Here is a 19,732-nt window from a genome sequence, read left to right as displayed (position 1 = left end):
CCTGTGTTCATTCGATCTCCACATCTCTCTCTCTCCCTCCGTCTCCACCTTTCATTCCCTCACTTCCCCTTCGTTCCATCTACCCAAATTAAGAAATTAATGAGGGATAGGTTCTTTACCAACTGCCCCCGCAATGTTTACCACTGATGAAATTATAATGTAGGCCCTGCTGTATTATTTATAAGCCAATTAGGGGAAGTGTTACTTGATTTGATGGGGAGCCGACACACAGAGTACATTTAACTAATGGAGACCAAGAGAGTAAAGGGAAGGAGGGGAGGGAGGACAGCTGAGGCGGACTATTCCGCACGATGCTCTAGGATTACGTGGCTAATTGCCCTGCTTTATCTGTCTGTCACGGATAGCCATGCATATTTTAGCGTTCCCAAAGACTTTGATTGTTTGCACTCGTGTTGGGGCTGTAACAAGTAGAGCAGAGGCCAGAGTGGAGTGTAGTTAAAAACTGGCAGCAGGGGAGGCAGGGAGGGGGCGACGGAGAGGAGGAAGAGGAGAGTGGGTGGGTGGGTGGTTGTTGGGGGGGGGGGGGGCGTGCGCAAAACTCCGACACTGTGACAGGTGGAGGAAGAGTTTTGACAAGGAGCAAAGGGCTGTCGAGGTGGGGAAATGTAACAGGGGCAGAAAAAGGGCCGCTCACCGGGCTGCAATTAGACGGCAGCACAAACAGTCATTAATTTCACTTATTGTCGCCTGTAGCCGAGCGCGGCCGCAGCGACCTCCTCTGCATACTGTTGAGGAATGACTTCATAATTCTGTTTGCTCATTTGCGCGGCTCAGTTGCATCACAGCATGGAAAAGTAGTGACATTCGAGGAGCCGGCGAGGGACAACGATCCTGCAGATGCTGCACCAGCAGCTGGAAAACTGTGGTTACACACAAAACAAATGGTTTTACACAGATGGGTGAAAAACAGGATTAACTGATTTTTCAATTAGCCGACTCTAATTGATCAAGTCTACCTCCCGAGTAGCAGCGTTTGCCGAATTTGTCTTTTTAATCACAGAGTAAATTCAAGCTGAAATGATTATTGATCAGTTAATTTATGGGGAAAGTTTCCGTTGGAGGTTATGTTTTCACCCCCCTGTCGATTTGTTCGTTTGTTTGTGAGCAAGATTACACAAAAACTACCTGATGGATTCACACAAAACTTGGTGAAAGGATGCAGTGTGGGTCAGGGAAGAACTCATTACATTTTGGGTGCGGACCAAACTTTGTTTTTTCACTTTCTTTAACATTAGGAGATTTTAGTTTTTTGGGACATTTCTCAGAGAATAATTCATGGATCATGATGAACAAAAATTATTAATAGTTAGTTAGTTAGATAGTTAATTAATTCATGATTTGAGTTTTGGGAATAATTGCTTTCAGTTTTTTAAATATGCAGATTTGTTACATTTTTGTTATTTTGTAAAGTGTCTTTACTTTGTGGACTTTTGGTTTGGAAAAGATTTGACATTTTTATAGACTAAATAATTCAATAAAAAACAATCAATATAGAAAAATTGATTGTGGCATTAGCCTTACAAAAAAATAACAACTTCCAGACCTTCATTATGATTAAATAAAAACAATACCTAATATTGTTCGTGGAGCTGTTGGCCAGAGAGGAATAATTGATTTTCTGGAAAATTTATTGTGACCCTCCAGGGCGAGCCGCAGGCCAAGGCCCCCTGGTGCCGAGCTGGACTCGGGGAGGCAGCTCCTGGAGGAACCCGGTTAAACCCCTGGAGTGGAGCTCCAAGGAGCAACTCTGACTGATGAGCTTTTTGAAAGTTGATCAGACACTCATGCTAAGGAGGCGAAACTGGAGCAAAGGCATCCTTAATTATCTGATGAGGGGAAGCTTATCTGAACGGTTTCTTTTTTCTCTCCTCTTTTATCCCGACGGATCACATGGCAGATCTTAACATAACAAAAGAGCTGCATGGCCGGCCCGCTTCATCTAAGACTCCATCCTGACCCAGACACTCTCTGCGTGTGTGAGTCCCGGTTCTGGTCTGAGGGCGATTCACAATGAGTCCCTGCTTCACATTACGGAGAGGCAGTTCTCTCTGGGGTGGAAATTTCCCTCACATATCGAGCGATGCAGATTTCAGACCTGAGCATATTGGAACATTTGCTGGTCTTCTCCCTGCTACGAGTGTGTAATTAATTCACGATTAAAAGTATTAGTACCGGCTTTGTGTGGTGATTTATTTAAAGGCTGCTACTAACGCTGGCTCAGTTTCCTCCTTTAGGAAATGGGTAATAAGATCCGATGCCAGACCTTCTTCAGCGTCCCTCTACAGACACACACACACACACACAAACACACGCACATCCCATATTAGCGTGTCTCCTCCATTAGAAGCCCACACATAAGCACCGGAGCCCTGTCACCGTCGCCGTCACAGTCACCATGTTAACTTATTCATCCCTGTTAAAGCCCATGTAACTGGATAGCTGTTAATTAATAAAGCTGTCGCGTAAATGGTTGCCACCGGACCATCGCCACCATCCATCAGTAACATAATCTCAGGCTTGTTTTCATGCCAGGCCTCGGGCTCAATTAAGATAATGCTATGCAAACGAGGTCTCTCGCCATTAGCCTCATCACTGAGGGGCCGTTAATGGCATAATTGGGGCACTCCACAGAACAATTACCGCAGCACCTCCTTCCCACCTATGAGATCAGCGATCATGTGCGAGCATGACTGAGGAGTCGCGAGTCGTGACCGCCGCCCGACGAGTCATAGCTGCAGTTTGACCCGGGAGGTCCAACAGGAGCAGCTGGAGAGCGCAGACAGGCGGCTGCAGCCAAGACGCCGGCTTGACCTGGACTGTAATTATCCTCAAGTGATGCATTGGTGCTGAATAGACTCAAGCGTTTATAATACAAGGTGTCAAAGACAACACAAAAGAACCCTGATATTCACCCCCTTAGACCTGGCTGAGGTGGTATGAAGGCTACAGGTCAAGTCTAAAGGCCCCGGCAGTGCGATCCTGTGGATTTGTTTCATGTCACAGTGTCAGGGGGCTGGTATTGGAACAACAATGTGAGGTCAGCAGGGGTCCTGATGAGTTTCTCATCCGTCCGAACCTCAGAGTTGTTGCATCTGTTTGTCTCCTAATATTGAAGCTGAACAGAACTTTTACCCCTGGAAGCTCGGACCCTGAAAATAACTCCTAACCCTTCACTGCTATGTTACATAAGAAAAGGACAATTTCGAGATGAAGTCAACTTTTTTCTCAATACTTCTTCTGCACAAGTTACACTGGAAACAATTCCATCGTTATCCTCAAGTAAAACGCAACATTCTGAATATAGCAACAGGCGAAGTTTTGCATCCTCCGCACTGAGAATTTTACCATCTGAATTTGTAAATTTCCAAGAGACGCTCCGTGTGCTGAGTCACATTCCCACACAGTTTCCTCCACAGCGTGTTTTGTTGATGATCTGCAGGGTTTTCTCCCTTCGGCAGCAGAGACAAAGCCACATATCCGCAATACCGCGGCCCGTCCCATCTGTTGTCTGCTCACACCTCCACTTTGCTACACACACGCTACGCTACACACACACACACACACACACACAATGGGTGGGTTTCAGCACTAGCACCATCTATAATGATTCCTCTGACACACATTGGGGCACATCATTCCACAGCACAGCACAGCTTTGCAACTCAAGGCCCCTAAACCTCGCTCAGCCCGCTCACCAGAAACACGCTTTCCTGTGTGTGTCTGCGTGTTGGTAAGCACGTGTGTGCGCGCTCACGGCCACGCGGCTGAGCAGTGAGCGGCTCCTTGGGAATTTTAAGAGTCAAGCTCCCCTAAATCTTCTTGTTTCAACTTTAGAAAATCAATAGGATAAATATCCTGTTTGCCCCACTTGTCCTCAGCCGCCCACCTCCAGCTCGCTCAGGTTATCGGACCGGAGAATCTCGCTCTCACCTCAGGCTATGTTTAAAATAATCCCTGCTTTTTTGAGCTCTGAATGGCCAAGGATCTCAGGTGCAGCTATTTTTTTAAACAGCAAGCAAGAGGGGGAATCATGTTAACATATGCCATTGGAGAGCGCCACTGGCTAAGACCTCCAATCGACCTGCTCCGTGTGTGATTAGGCTAGTGAAGCTGAGCCTGGCCCAGACACCGATCGAAGAGGGTACACTCTCAATATGGATGCGAGCCTTGCTTGCCGCGGCCACATCCAGCTGCTTCTATTGATTTTTTTGTCCTCAATTATATAATAAAAGCTCTGTTCTGGATTTGAACCTAAATCACATAGTTTGACGAGCGACCATGTCCCATAAATCAAGAAAGCATTTTTGACTCACATGAAATGGGATTTTTATCGACTGCGTTTTGGCAGCCCCCTCTGGAGAGATTTGCACGACCGCTGTGCACGATTCAAAAGCGTAAGTCTGTAGTTTTTTTTCTTCTTCATGTGTTTCAGGTGATTGGACTGAAGACAAAGAGGCACAGACACAAAAACTTTGAGTGCGCAGTTCAGCAGGCCACAACTCAAGCTCTCACAAATCTGTTTTGAAAATCCCCTTGGATTAGTTCTTCCAGTTCACGGTTGACTCTTCTAATTGGAAGACATCCACTTTTTTTTTTTGCCATTTGATCCATTGGCAAGTTTGTTGAAATCCCTAAATTCTTTATCCCCCCAGGCATAGAGATATCTTCAGGAAAATACAGGTTAGGATCATCATTGTGAAGGAGAAACCCAACTGGACACTTCAATTTGTGTCATGGTGCAAATGAATATTCAATTAAACCTCCATTTGAGAATAACCAGTCAGAGAATGATACAAACAAATTTAAATGCCTTTTCTGGAATTTGACTTGGATTTTACCTCCCCACTCTAAGTGGCTTTGATAGTTCAGTATTGCCTCAGGAAAGTACCAATGAAGACATTCATGATCCCCAGAGGATGATTCCTACCGACTTTGTTGATCTGTTGATTTGTTGACTTTTTCATGTAGCTCGACGAAATTTAAATGTTTGTCAGGACAGGATGAATTAAATGATCCCCATTTAAGTTCAAATTTTTAGTTCATCTAAGAATTTATAATTTTTTTAAATAAAATAACTAGAAATCTGATGAATTAAGTGTTATCAGCCACATCTACACTTTGTGTTTAGAGGAAACCCAAAGTTTAAATTAAAAATAATAGATCCTAAATTACTTGATCCTAATGCACCACAGTCTCTCTATCTTAAATGTTAAGAGACCATATTTATTATAATGCATATTTTAAAATGACAGATTATTTCCAATCGGACGTTCAGACATTTCTACGTATTTAAACACTTAGAAACAAAAATGATGGCCCCTACATATCAGCCTAGGTTATTCTTGCAGTGAACGGACATTAGACGAACTGTAACACCAGTCCCTCCATTTCATCCTGACACCTTTCATCACCGAGCGATATGACTGTCACTGTAAACCAAAGTATTTCATGCCCTAAAGACCTGGTAAACTGACCCATCCACTCATGGAGCACAAACATCGACCTAATTTAGAGGAGTCGGTCGTTCCTGCAAACGAGAGCACCGTCATTATCACCGAGTGCCATCAGACACCTGGAGGAGGACGGCGGAGAGGCGGTGGCCGTGGATGGCCGGGGGTTCGGTTCGGTGGGAGGGAGGGTAACCTGAGTTTAAGATGCTAATCTTGCTGCGCTCGGGCATTTTGGGGGATAATTGTAGCCCTGGCGAAGCTCAGGTGATGATGCAGGTGATCCGCTGGAGTTAAGCCCCATCATATTCCCCGGTTTGCTCTTTTGCCCTCACCTGTCCTTCCTCCCTTTGCTTAGTCTTAATCTCATTTTCCTTCCTCTACCCGCCCCCCCCCTTTCTTCATATGAATATTCCCCAGAATGCCTGACAAACCCGCAGTAAGAGACGATGGGGAAGGGTCGTGGGCGTAACTTTAGCCGGAGTAATGAGGCCTAATCCTCTGCTGACTGGGGCCTGTTTAAACAGCTCCTGGCTGAGCCACCCAGTAATGGAGTAATTAACCCCAGCGCCCTCTCATGCCCAGCAGCTCCTGTCCTCCACGACGACCGCCCCCCCCCATATTCAACTCTGCCTACACTGCATTGTCATTGTCTGGGAAAGGCAGGAAAGGAAGATGGGTATTGATGGGAAGACATCAAATCAGCGCTGATATAATAAGCTGGAGACGGGGTGCAGCATAACACAATGTACCCCTTGACGGCGTATCGCTGCACTTTCCTGACATTGTCTTTGTAGTGACTCGTCTTTACGTGTGGAAGCAATATCATATTTGCTGTGTGAAGAAACAGTAATGGGAACAGTTCAAGGTTCAAGGGTCATTACAAGCATCCGAGGCAGGTGGAGCATTCATGGGTGAAACATATCTCTCTCCACTGATCTGATTCCCAGACAATCATACACGGCAGATTCTTTGTATTTGCTTTAGGTGGGCTCACGAAAACAATCAGCGCAATCAAACAGCGAACACCCCGCACAGGCATCCCATCAAGCCAACAGGAAAAGCCTCGTGTGTTCATGTCCCGGCTCTTGCCGTCTCCAGCCGGCTTAAAGCGGAGAAGTGCTGGAGCGTTTGAAGTAAGCAGCCACCACACATTATGCCAGATGAAATGCTATCATGCGTGGTCGCTGAATGGTTTGTGTCATTAAGAGAATAAGGCAAACAGGGAGCCGAGCGCGCTCAGAACCTGCCTGCGCGCACGCCTTTCTGAGGGGAAGGCAAGATTAAGGGGATGTTCAGAGGCTCTCATCTGTCAAGACTTCAAAGATGCCATCGACACTCCTTGTTTCTGCCGGCGCAGCGACCAAATCGCACACACTCTGCCGCCTCTGTGGCTGTCAAAGCTCTTCTGACATCCCCTTTATCAGGTGTACAGGCTTTAATCCAGACACAGATAAATAAATCAACACACAGGGGTCCCGCTCTTTTCAGCGCCTCCTGGTGGCAGGGTATCAGCACAGCCAAGGAAAATATCAATAAGTCATTAGTCGTCTGCTGAGGACAACAAAGAAAGGCCAACTGCTTGGTACAGAAATGAAAATTAATGCACAATCGTCAAACAGAGGCAAGCAAAGAAGTGAATTAACCAATAAGCAGAGTTGTCCTCCCTCCTGGCAGTCACGTCAGATTATTCCGTGCAGATAACAAGCGAGAAATGAAATCAGCAGTGGCATCAAGGCTCACGCTCACTGAATTGGGCTCATCTCCTCCTGCACGCCTGAATTGAATTTCAAAGTGGATCTATCAGTTTCTACAAACAGAAAAATGTGTTGCTTTCCACCTTTTTTTCTGAGAGCAGAGATCCGTTTTGACACCCAGTGCAACATCTGGAGCAGACAGATGAGAGGAGAACACAGGAGTTTGAATTAAAGTTGACACGTCGACATGCAGGCAGACACGCCGCACATCACAGCCAGCCCCGAGCAGCCAGGATGGACACATCAGTCTGTTTAGATATCGACGAATCCCGAGAGCAAAAAAGACACTGCTGAGCGGGACTGGGGAAGGCAATCTGAGATATCGACAATGAAATAAATACAGAGGAACAAACCAAAGCATCAGAAGTGTGTACCCAATATGACTGCTTTAACTCGCAGAGAGCTTCCCGGGTAGGAGGAGAGAAAAAAGACAAGAAGAAAAAAAACAACACAACCTGGAAAGGCAGAGTGTTGTACCTGTCTGGGTGTATTTCCGTTGGTTCTTTTCATTTTATTTTAACAGCAAAAAGCGAGGCAGACAGAGATCACCACAACAGAAATATGATGTCTGAACTGCGGAGAGAGAGAGCTGTTGTTCCATTGTTCTGTTTGTTTGTTTTGAAGACCGGTCTGGCAGCAGAAAGCACATCCCTTTCAGAATACAAAAGATGCCTTAGAGGCAACATAAGTGAAGTTTTATGCTGATGACTGACTGTTTGACAAACATCGGGGGTGAAACTACAACTCCATTCGTGGAGAGGAACGGGAGGAAGGCGCTGGGAAGGAGGGGGGGAAAAAATGAAATAAATAACAGGGGTACCTGGGTAATGTGTTAAAAGAAAAGGAGAAAAAAGGGGTTTAAAAACTGAGGGAGTGAGAGAACAAAAAAAAAAACTAATTTATATCCTATAAGAGGAATGGGAGGCACCCAGGGGGGCCCTGTAAGTTGTGAAAAATTAAAGGAGACGGATTCAAACTGTCCAATTTCCACATCAAACAAACCCTGGGCTCCCTGCTCCTGGAGAGGCTGCCTCATATCCAACACATAGCCTCAGAAAAAGGTGCCCCCCCCTCCTCCCCTCGTTCTCCTCATCCTCCCCCCCGCCCCTTCATCCACTCCTCAAGTCCACCACTGCAGCAGCCAGTTTTTTATTTTATTTTTCCTTTTTTTTTTTTTACTGGTACTCTCCATTTCCTCAATAACCCCGCTCTCTAATTCCCCTAAGCACTGTACTGGTTACACTAGCCACTGTCTCTCCCCTGCCTAATTATACCCTTGTGAGTCTATTAATCAACTTGTGAATTATTTAAGGAGGAGAGCTCCTCTGCCTGTAACTGGCTTTGACACCGTGAAGGGGAGACGGAGAAGAGAAGAGAAAGGCAGTGGATAGGTGCGGGGGGGGTGGGGGGGGGAGGCTAAAGCGAGGAGGGGGGAGAGGAGTGAATGTTAGGATGGAGAGATTGAAGGCGGTAGGTGGGTGGATGGAAAGAAAGAAAGGGAAATGAAAAGATGGAATCAGGGTCTTCGTGCATATGCGTCCCCTGAGGACCGGTGCAACGCTGCACCCAGACGAGACAAAACCCCGATCAACATTCACCCTGTTTGTTTGCTTCTTTTTGTGTGTGTGTGTGTGTGTGTGTGTGTGTGCGTGTGCGTTGTTGTTGTTTTTCCCCCCTTCCCACCCTCTATTTTCATGCATAAGTTTTCATGATAAACAGGAAATTCATGAATTTATGGAGTGATACAGTGAGCAATGGAGGAGGAGGAGGGGGGGAGACAGAGGGGTGAGGTGGAGGAAGAGAAAGAGGAGTGAACAGTCAAAGCCAAAGAGTGAGGCGAGACTGGGGGGGGGGGGGGAATTATGTAGACTGCCGAATACACACATATACACACACATACACACCACCGGGGTCCTTCTGCTGTTTGACAGGAGGCAGTTCCTCCCCAGAGCAGCAGGTATACGTGTGTCGAAGGTGGTGATGATGATGATGATGGCTGTGGTTGTTACCATGCCGGAGTCTGATCTCCTGCCGCCGCCGCCGCCGCCCCTCATCAGTCGAGATCGGAGCCCCGACCCTTTCTAATGACTCCCATCGACACCGACGCCCACCATAAGCAGCCGGGGCAGGGAAGAAACAAGCCTGAAAGTGAGATCATTATTATTTTCATAATGTTTTGTGCTCTAAGTCGCACCCGTGGCGCATCGCAGCGCAGCCCGTGGAATCTCAATGAACTCCAGCCTGCGGAGTGTTGTGGGGGCCGAAGAGAAGAACTTTTATTTCAAAGACGCCATTAAACAGTCAGTTCGCCTGAATTACAAAAAAACAATACAGAGTATTTTCTCACAAACATCTTCTCAGGGCATCAGATATTTCTGGTTTTCAGATCTCGTATCTTTTTCTAGAAAGATGTAACTCTGGGTAGCTTATCGAGCAACATCAGTTTTTAGTTTTGGTATAAAATAGTGCCAAATACAAATGTTCATCCCGAGCTCTGTGGGTTTTCGAGACTGAACAGTACACTTTCTGTTGGATCTACAGTGAGAAACCTATCGGTGCTTTCACACCCACCTTGTTTGGACTTTTCCCGTTTCGGCTGAACCAAAATAGCAGGTTTGAAAGTCAGGATCAAAATCTCCACCACTGTTTGGAGGGAAGAGGTGTTTTGAACAAATACAATTTAATTCACTTGTATTGTATTCGTGTGGAAAGAGATATCATAAAACTTGGGAAAATAAAGAACAAATCTGGGCTTTATTTATCCAACGATGCCAATCACACTCGCATGTTGTCAGACGGGGTTGTGTGCGCTTCTCATGCATCTGTGAATATGCGAGTGTGTGAGAAGAACATGTCATTATGCCCGAGCAGTTGCCGTTGTCTGCGAGGGTACGTGAGTCCACACTGCTCTGTCTCTGTGGGATGTTTATTAAATTAATAAAAAGTTGCTCAAGGCGAGCTGTACCGAGGAATGCCCAGGGCTCGGCCGTGATTGGCACTCTCCGCCGCCCTGCATTCTCTCCAGGGTCCGCCCGCGTTTGCTTTAACTAACTGGCCGTGACTGAGGAGAGCTGGCTGACATGAACCCTCCCACCCCCCCATCCCCAGATATTATAAGAGGTAGGAAACAGAAGAGACTGAAGTCTGAATGTAAAAAAGGTGACGATTTGAACAAATTTGTCCCCCATTGTCTGCTGTAATCAGTGTAATGGAAATTTCTAGATGCTTCATATTCTGCTGAATTACTGTGACCACAAAGTCTTTATGTGAGTAGTAAAATATGCAGACGCCAAGTTTGTGGTGTCGATTTCCGTTGAATAAAAAGCAAAGTCGACGCTGGTCTTTCTCTAAGTTTAATTCAGCTTCCGCAGATGGACTCACAACTAATTCAAGTACAAGAGACGAACAAATATATAGATGGAAAAGGAAATATCAGTCTTTCATTCCGGCTGGTTGTGTCTAATGCTAAACTAACACGTTGTCTTCACCTTCACAGACGCGTCTGAGCGTCTTCGGGGCCGTCTCATCTCGTCCTGTCCTTGGACATCGAGCGAGGAGCTGGGAATTTGATGTCTGCATATTCTACCTCTCACATATAAAAATGAAAGATATGTTTGGTGTCAATTATTCGGCAGAATCCATCAGATCTAGCTATTTCCATTACTTGTGAGACGTAATGGAAGATTTATGATGCCTGGCTAATGTTTTGGACCCACATGTTTTGTTTTGTTTGTTTTTGTCGTGCTTGTTTGTTCTGTTTTCATTTACCATCATTTGCAGCTCGGAGCGTGTGGTGATGTGATTTTAACACTCAACTCGTCCACACACACCCGACAGGAGGCAAAGGCCTGCGGACAAAAAAAACACGGAGCAGAGGTCACAGAGAGGAAACAGTATTTATATCAAAAGAGAATAATCAGACAGGCAGGGGTGGAGGAGACTCCTGAGGGGATGATGAGTCTTGTTTGTTGCAGAAAAAAATAATAAAACCCCAAAATGAGTCATTATACAACCATTTCTTACTTCACACAAACACTTTATATAGACTACCGGCATTATGTTCCAATTAAATACAAAAGAAAAGTCTGGCATTTGAAACTCTTCAGAGAATCTGCATATCGCCTTTCAGGAAAAAAACAAAGGGAAAAATTAAAATATATTATCATCTTTTAAAAAATCCTTTCAAAAATAAACAAGACTAACACAAACAAAACACAACAAAAAAGCCCCACTCTGTCTCTTTCACTTTATATCTCTCCGTCTATCTCGCTCTCTCTCTCTCTCCAGCTCGGCGACTCATAGGAGGAAGAAGCTGCGAGAAGTAATTTGCATATAAACTGCGAGAGGCAGGGATTGTCATCGGCGGCACATTAGACGCAAGGAGCGCGAAGGGAGAGTATTTTCATGTGCAAATTTCAGCCTCGCCAACTCCCTGCATTATTATTTCATTAGCGCCTAAGAAGGAAACTCCTCCAATCCCCAAACCCTGCCATCATCCCCACGGACACTTCAAGATTCACACCAAATCCCCCCGCCGCGCCTCTTCCCCAGAAGGCCCCACTACTGAGTAGCTGTTTACACCGGGGCCCACCGCGCAGGAGGAGTCAATCCGCCTCTGAGATGGTGACGGGAGATCAGATAAGAGGGAGCCGCAGGAAGAGGGAGCAGATATACACCAGTTGTGACCAGCAATATTGGTGTTCCTTGCATTAATTGCTTGTAAACTGCGAGGCTGGAGGCTTGCCGGCTTTCAAGTTTAAAAAGGAGATTACAGCCAATTAGTAAGGCCTCTGAAAACCCTTTACTGCCTGGGGAATAGTGGCTGATCCCTAATGTGGGACAGCTGCGAGCAACAAAGGAACAGTCGCAGTCCTGCTTTTGAAAAACACACTTGCAAGCAGAGCAGTTTCAAAACACACACACATATCGTATGCGCTCACATATAATCTCACATGCAAACAAGAAAAAAGACCCTGATTGATAGAAATAGCTGCAAAGAAGTGCCATTACAAGCATGAAAAATGAATGAGCACATGCAAACATGCAAACAGACGTGCGAACGTGCACAGGCGCTCCCGAAGTGACACAAAGGGAACAGACAGGGAGGTAAATATGTTTTAAAAGGTGAGGGGAAAACGTTTGTGGGTTGGGGAACGTATTTCATCCTTTTAAATCAATTTGTCAGGTTTTTCTCGGAGCCGTGTTGCCGAAAGAGCCGAGTGTTTCCCTGTAAACTGCCATCTTTAATTTCTTTGTCTGACATGCTCGACTGTACCACGACACACCAGAGACCGAGCGTGAGGTGAGCAAAAGGTTCAAAGCCCAAATGGGAGCAGAGCCTGTGTACCCCTGAGCACCGTGGATTACCTCATTCACTCTCATGTCAAACAGAAGGCAGGAAGAGGAGGAACACAAGTCGAAAGATCTCCACAGGCTCCGTAATCTACCACGATTTATGCCGAGCCCCGCGACTCCCACATTACGAGTCTCGCTCAATGATCTCCTTCTTCCTCTTTATCTTTCCTCTCCGTGTCTCATTCCACATTGCACCTGCACATCCTCAGCTACACCCCACCGCCCTGCCATCCTCCCCCTCCTCCTCCTGCTCCCTCGTCCCTGTGCACACATTAGCAAAAACAGCTGTCTGCCAACTATTCTGACTTCAGGTAATGAGATTCAGATTCCTCCATATGTACCTAACAGCGTTCACCTGAAAGAGTTTGTGAAATGTAAGTGTCTACGAACGCTTCATAGCACCAAAAATAGGCTTTTTGTACAGCAGTTAAACCTGTTCAGGTGTTAAAAGGGACGTTTTTTGCCAAAGTGCTCCGGCGGATTGTTCTCCACATGCCTGCGTGGAATCCTCATGCTGATATCAACGACTATTTAGAAGTCATGGAACCGTGTGAAACTGCCCCCAAAAGACGTACTTGCATTTTGTAAAAGTGCCGTTAAGCTGTTACAGGAACATCATCAGCCGATAAAATGTTTAAAATGAGATGATAGAACTTTTGAAGAGAGAAATACCACATTCTTTCTCTTACACTTGAAAAGTTAAACACACATAGAAGCTATCTCATAAATAACCATTGTTGTCTCTGTGACAATAAAAGCACAGTGATGTTTTTTTTTTTGTGGAACTAAACCTCTTCTTCTATCATTGACTGTAAATAAAGATGGACAATGCGCTTCTTATTCCTCCTGTTTTGCTAAAAGCTAAAATATAATTTGGACCCAGAGTCTGCATGGGAGTAATTCTGGTGTATATCTGTGGTATCGAGGTCCCATTGATACTCATATCTACTTTAAACCAAACTTACCAGAAACATGAACACCAAAAAGACAGAAACTATCTTTGAGGAAAAATCTCTTTAACATGTACGTTGACCTTTTAGAAATGCCCCACCTGCTAACATGGAGGAGGCAGCTGGCGTTTAAGACCTATACTGCAGCCAGCCAACAGGGGGCGATCAAGATGGTTTTGCCTTCACTTTTGGGGAGCACCACTCCAGGAGTCACCGGCACAAGATAGCAACTGAACTAAACATGCTAACCTATGTCTGGGAATTCATTCTCAGATAACGGGAAATAGGAGAATGCTGAAATTAAGACATTTTTCTTTCCCACCCATTTCCCATTGTGTTTTTAATTGACTTCTTGATTAATGTCTTCCATTCAAAATTAAATCTGAGTAGAATTACCTTTGTTTCTTCATAGTATATAAATATTTATACAACCCATTTAATGTCCAAGAAATAAAAGATGGAGACAGACATTTCTCTCCAGCCCCACCTGTCAAACTTGGTAATATCGCATGTCACTTTCTGCGAGAAGGTGTCCCGTCTCCTCGCTGTGCTCAGGGGAGTATTTGTTTATAGCCTGAACCTCTCAGGAAAGTCGACAGCTGTTTGCCGTCGAGCTTAGCAGCGACACCACCATCCTTCAACATGATGGGTTTCGCCTTTTAATGCATCGCAGTTAACCACATCCTAATTAGATCTAACGACTTGCTCGTTAAAGAGCTCTACAGCTTAATTGGCGAACTGAACTGCAAACAGGGAAACACCACAAGGAGGTCAGCAATTTAAAAAATAATATGGAAGTTGTAAAATTGGAGGGGGGGGGAGGCTGACCAGAGAAGGCTACTAACCTTCTCATCAGACTGCATTTTTAATTAGAGATAATCAATATTCAAGGCGATGGATTTACCACAGTTTATATATCCATCAAGGATCATAAATACTTAATGCTTAAAAAAGTAAGAAACCCCAACACTCACAAAATTTATTCCCCAAGATTGTGGCAATCTGGCAAATCAGATATGATTAATTATAAATTGAACCATTACAGCACGCTTCAGAAGCTCACGTACCACAAATTGCATCCACAACCGGGGTTGAACATGAATTTGCTCTCCTGGTATTTCTGCAGCTCGTATGCAAAGTCGCCGGGTCTGATTCACATGCAGGGTCCGTTTGACGCCCTGTAGTTTCATTTAGATCAAAAAGACTCAAGTAGACAGAGAATCACAGGATATCCAGAATATCTGATCATATACACACACACACATACCCCCCCCCCCACGCTCATCACCACCACCCCCACCTCACCTTGCCTCTGAGAATCTCCGCCACTCTAGAGACAAACTCATTAAATCAAAGAGCCAGAGAGAAATACATAACGCAAATACTCCCGTCTTTTGTCTTTGTTATGAGACACAGTGAATCCCGGTTAAGCGCTTCCATGATTCTCCATGTTGGATCGTTCAGGGGAGCAGTGGACACTCGACGAGGCTTTGACAGTCACACCACATTAGTGCAGTAACTGTAAAAAAGGCCTTTCTGGGATTTGTCCCCTAAAAATATTCTCACACCACCGGAAGCCGGAGCCTCTCAGGAGCCTGATTTGAAACCTCGCAGCCTGAGGACAAGGCAGGCAAAGGCAGAAAAATAAATTAAAAAAAACACATGCCCCCAAACTGCTCCTATTACAGACACAACATGGCAAAGAGTAGGGAAACAATAGAGTTATTTCCGCGCAGAGCAGAGAAGGACGGAGAGCGATGGCATCTAGGGGCAGAGGGCTGCAGGGCTGGGTAGGGGCTACCCAGGCGGAGGTGGAAGGAGGGGTGCTCTAATGGGCTCAGGGAGGCTGGCGAGCCCTGCTGGAGGCCCACAAGAGGCCCTAGCCTGTGGTCTTGCCTTGGGCGGGCCTGCCACAGCAGCAGTCAGGTGGGCTGACAGACTGAGGGAGAGGAGGCCCTCCCCATGTGGCCTGCCATCAACCCCCCCACCACGCCTTCCCTATGCACAGATGTTCAGGGTTTGGGGAGCAACAAGCTGTGCGGAAACACACAAAGACGGGAATTTAACGTCGGCAAGTTGCATCTGATCTGCGTCATATTCCACAGGATTTCTCTAATTGAGTCAATCTGCAGGTTTGAGCATGTGTCAACTGCGGACAGATTAAAAGTTAAACATTCACTCATGCAGCATGGAGAGCGCCGACGTATGAGGTTTATTAATTAATGGTCATTTACAGGCTTGAATTAAACATGAACACGAGTCCTGAGCGTCCACACATATTACTACAAAGTTTGTTTTTGAGAAGAGAGAATAAAGTGCCGGCATCAGTGTGAATCAGTGCATCGACATACAAGTCTTTTCTCTCAGGTGTGTTATGGACTTGTGCTCTGTACTTATACACTGGACCTTTGGCCGCGGAGCTCCCTGAAGCCCCATCCATATAGCCCACTGCAGGAGGTAAAGATCAGGGCGGCCCGGCCTGGACTCTCCCCTCCTGCCCGGCGAGGCGTGTGAAGCCTCTGGCACGACTCTCAGCATGGGAAAAGTGCAGCTTTATCACTGCTGCTCAAACATTCATCACACAACCTCTTCTGCAGCGCGCTCCAAAGGGAGACAATAGAGCCTTCATCAACTCCCATCTGAAGCTGCCGATTTACACAGAAGGTGGCAGAGAGGCAACTTCAAAGTTTTTTCGGGGGGGCCCGGGTCGATGCACACACACACACACACACACACACACTGAAGAAGAAGAAGAAGAGAGAGAGGAGAGGAAGGAGAGGAAAGAGAGGGGGACAGTCGAGGAGGAGCAGCTCTCTCCAGTCTGGAGGGAGGTCATTATCAGGCCATGTTTACCGCAGCACAGAGAACACTGATGTGTGCTGCTGTTTTAACATTTGGAATATAGCATTGCAGCCATCACTGCAGGCAAAATAGTTTATGTTCCCCTGTTTGTCTACGTATGCATGTGCAGTATGTGTGTGTGTTTGCGTGCAGTTGTTCCAAAAGCCGACTGAGACGAGACTTTAAAAGGCATTTGCGTTATTTCCTGCATAGAGAGGTGAAGGTCAGCGTTTCCCCTGCGAATATCAACATCTTTGCACAAACAGCAGAATAAATACTTTATACGATAAGGTATCGGGAGAATATACTGCAAGAAACATCAGATTTAACAACTAATACGTTAGTTGTGGACTCCTAAAACTGTCATTTTCTCTGCAACAAACAAACACAAAAAAGAGGCTGCAATCAGTTCTCTGGGCTCGAGCAAATATCAAGTTGTTTCAAGAATTTTGTTGACTTGAGCTAATTCATCTGCCCTACTTTGCCTCGTTTAATATAATCATGAATTGCTGGAAAATTATAAAACAAGTGAACTCTCGCTCATTTAGAGACTATTTTTAGGCCTGGATATGAGAAAGAAATTAAATAAGCAACACATTAATTACATATGATCATTGTCTCAGATGTTTGTAGTTTAACTTTTGTTTAACTTAAATTATAAATGTGTGGTTTCACATTGTGAGTTCAAACCTAATGAAGGTCTATGACTGCAACAGAAGTGCTGCTGACAGTGAATTCAAGATGGTGGCGTGTATGGACGCAGAAACAGCATTTCAATCCCATCGAGTCCTGTACATGTGGTAGAATTGACAATAAAGTTGACTCTGACTAGACAGGAGTTCACGACCTTGCCAGGAGATCAAGGTCGGTGGTTCGATTCTCGGATCCTCTAGTCCACGTGACCTTGGCCACATGATTGATCTTTGTTTTGCCAGTGTTTGGACATTTGAGACTAACTTCCTACAGGACTGATTTCAAGTACTGACGTGATGGTCCCCCTGATAATAATTAAGTCGTATGTTACATGTTGTGGATAACTGTAGTTTCTCTGTATCGTCAGTGGACCACTTTTACACATAAAACGTGTGTGTGCTAGTGTGTTAATTCTAAATAAAATATGTATATAATCCTAGTTTTAGCCCATGCAGCATTATCATGAATAAACTGCTCTGTTTTCACATGTGGGCAAAGAAAAGAAAAAAACTGGAAGCGTCTTACGAATCAAGAACAATAAAGAACAATAAATGTGCAGTTATTTCTCTCAGTGGCAAAGATGTTTACAGACCTGCTGTGTCTCTCCTGTATCTACAGACCAGTTAACCCATATTTCATAAACACACAGTGTGACTGAAAATAGCAAAACAAAGTCAAACTATGCCTCATCGCTGGTGTCAAGCGAAGTACGACGGCGTATTTGAATTGGAAATCCGGCAAAGTGACAATAACAACCTCGTGCACTCGCTCGGAAGGCGAGAAGAGGGTTAAACGAACAAAGCCTTGAAAAAGAGTCCAATTCTCCAGCTCCTGCCCCGATCCTCGCAGTTACCCCCACAAAGTACACAAGAAAAAAGAAAATAGTATCATGCATATCATTCATTAGCAGCAAATAAAAGAAATTCTCTCTAATAGTGCCCCCAAATCCCCGAGCTCCCAGCACCACAGAGCGGGGAACTAAAGAAACAGGGAGGTGGGGGGGGGAGATGCAAAAGGAAGCCGTCTCCCTCAAGTGCTTGTTAGGCCCAAATTATTACAGCGATGAATAATTTTAAAAATAAATAAGAAAATAAATAAATAAAAAAGAAACATTTATAGATCTAAGTATTATCAGAGGAGCCGCGGGTCTGTTGCCAAGCTCTCTGGGCCCGTTTGAAATCCGCCTTTGTTTTTCCCTTTGATCTTTAACTGCTAACCTATCCATCGCTTCACCTGATCCCCCCGTTAGTGCCTCTTCACCCACTTCCCCTTGTTAAACTTTTCTCAATACGTGGCGCGGCACTGCCCGCACTAAGCGGTGTAATCATAATCGCATCATCATCATCATCATCATCATCATCATCATCATCATCATCATCATCCTCCTCCTCCTCCTCGTCATCATTAACTTTTCCCTGTTCTTTCACAACAATAATTAACATACTGCACGGGGAGCGAGATTACAGAGACGGCAGAGAGTAAATGAGGGAGTGCGGAGGAGCGCGGAGCAAACGAGTGGAGGGAAGGAGGAAGAAAGAAAGACAGACATGAGGGGAAGCTGCGACCACTTCCTCTATTCTCGCTTCCTCTCCTCTCATTGCAGTTCCTCTGATTCGCTTCCCTTTCCTCTCCTTGTGTCTCGTCTCTTTTCATCCAATTTCCTTTTCTCATGCTTCATCTCCTTATCTCGTCTTCTCACTCTTCATCTTCTTCCTTCTTCTTTGCTCTCTCCTCTCCTCCAGTGCCCTCGTCACCCCTCTGGACTCCTTAACTTGCACCCTATCTCCTCTCACTTCCCTTTCTTTCGTCCACTTCTTATGTTTCCTCTTTTCTGTCTTTCTCGAATTTTACTTTCGTCATTTTTCTTTCTTCCTTGTCACCCTGTCTGGTTTCTCTACTGTCATTCTGCCTCCTTGCATCCTTTCACCTCTTGCTTCCTCTACTCTTCCTCCCAATGTTTCCTCTTTTCCTCTTCTCTTACTCCCTTCTCTCCCCACTGGTTTCCTCTCATCTCATTTCCTTTTCTCTCATCTAAACTACTCTCCTTTGCCTCCCTCTTGTATCTACTATACTAATTGTTTCAATCTTTCCTCTATCCTCATTTCCTCTACTCTCATCTGTGTCTTCTCCTCCTCCTCGTTTCCTCTTTCATGTCCTCTAATATCATTTCCTCTTTTCGGACTTCCTCACATTTAGTCCCCATATCTTTTACCTTCTTCCTGATGCACTGCTCTTTATCACTACTTCCCTTTCCAATTTCATCTAATTTAGTCTCGTCCCATCTGGTTTACTTTTTTCTCTTCTTCCATTTTTCTATTTTTTATTTCCGATTTCCTTTCCTCTCCCCTCATATCCTTATCTTCTTCTCATCTTTGTTTCCTAGTTTGTTTACTCCTTCCTTCACCTTGTTTCATTAATCCCATCATGATTTCTCTCATCTTCATGACTCATACCTTGTTTCCTTTCTTCCTGCTTCCTCTCCTTGAATTTCCTTTTCTCTCATCTCATTTTATCTCCTCTCCTGTTTCCTCTCCTTTCGTCTTCCAGTTTCTTTTTCTTCTTATCTCCTCCCACATTCTTCTTTCATCTCATTTCCTTTCCTTGTTTCCTCTCTCTGTTCTTCTCTGAACTTGTCTCTTCTCATCCACTTTCCTTTCCTTGAAGTTCT

General features: G+C 45.1%; 1 long non-coding RNA gene across 2 annotated transcripts in view; it reads right to left on the bottom strand.

Moving 5' to 3' along the window:
• LOC117771742 overlaps positions 1 to 19,732 on the bottom strand; it is a 46,192-nt gene that overhangs the window by 13,602 nt on the left and 12,858 nt on the right. For both annotated transcript variants that reach the window (XR_004615635.1, XR_004615636.1), the window contains 2 exons: positions 10,994 to 11,073; positions 9,130 to 9,367 (listed from right to left, as the gene is read on the bottom strand). This is a non-coding gene — a long non-coding RNA (uncharacterized LOC117771742). The remainder of the gene's footprint in view (positions 1 to 9,129; positions 9,368 to 10,993; positions 11,074 to 19,732) is intronic.

This window comes from Hippoglossus hippoglossus, chromosome 12 (genome assembly GCF_009819705.1).
Source record: "Hippoglossus hippoglossus isolate fHipHip1 chromosome 12, fHipHip1.pri, whole genome shotgun sequence".
NCBI classification, from domain to species: domain Eukaryota; kingdom Metazoa; phylum Chordata; class Actinopteri; order Pleuronectiformes; family Pleuronectidae; genus Hippoglossus; species Hippoglossus hippoglossus.
Note: the sequence above shows the minus strand (reverse complement) of the source record. Positions and strands in the feature narration are given on the sequence as shown.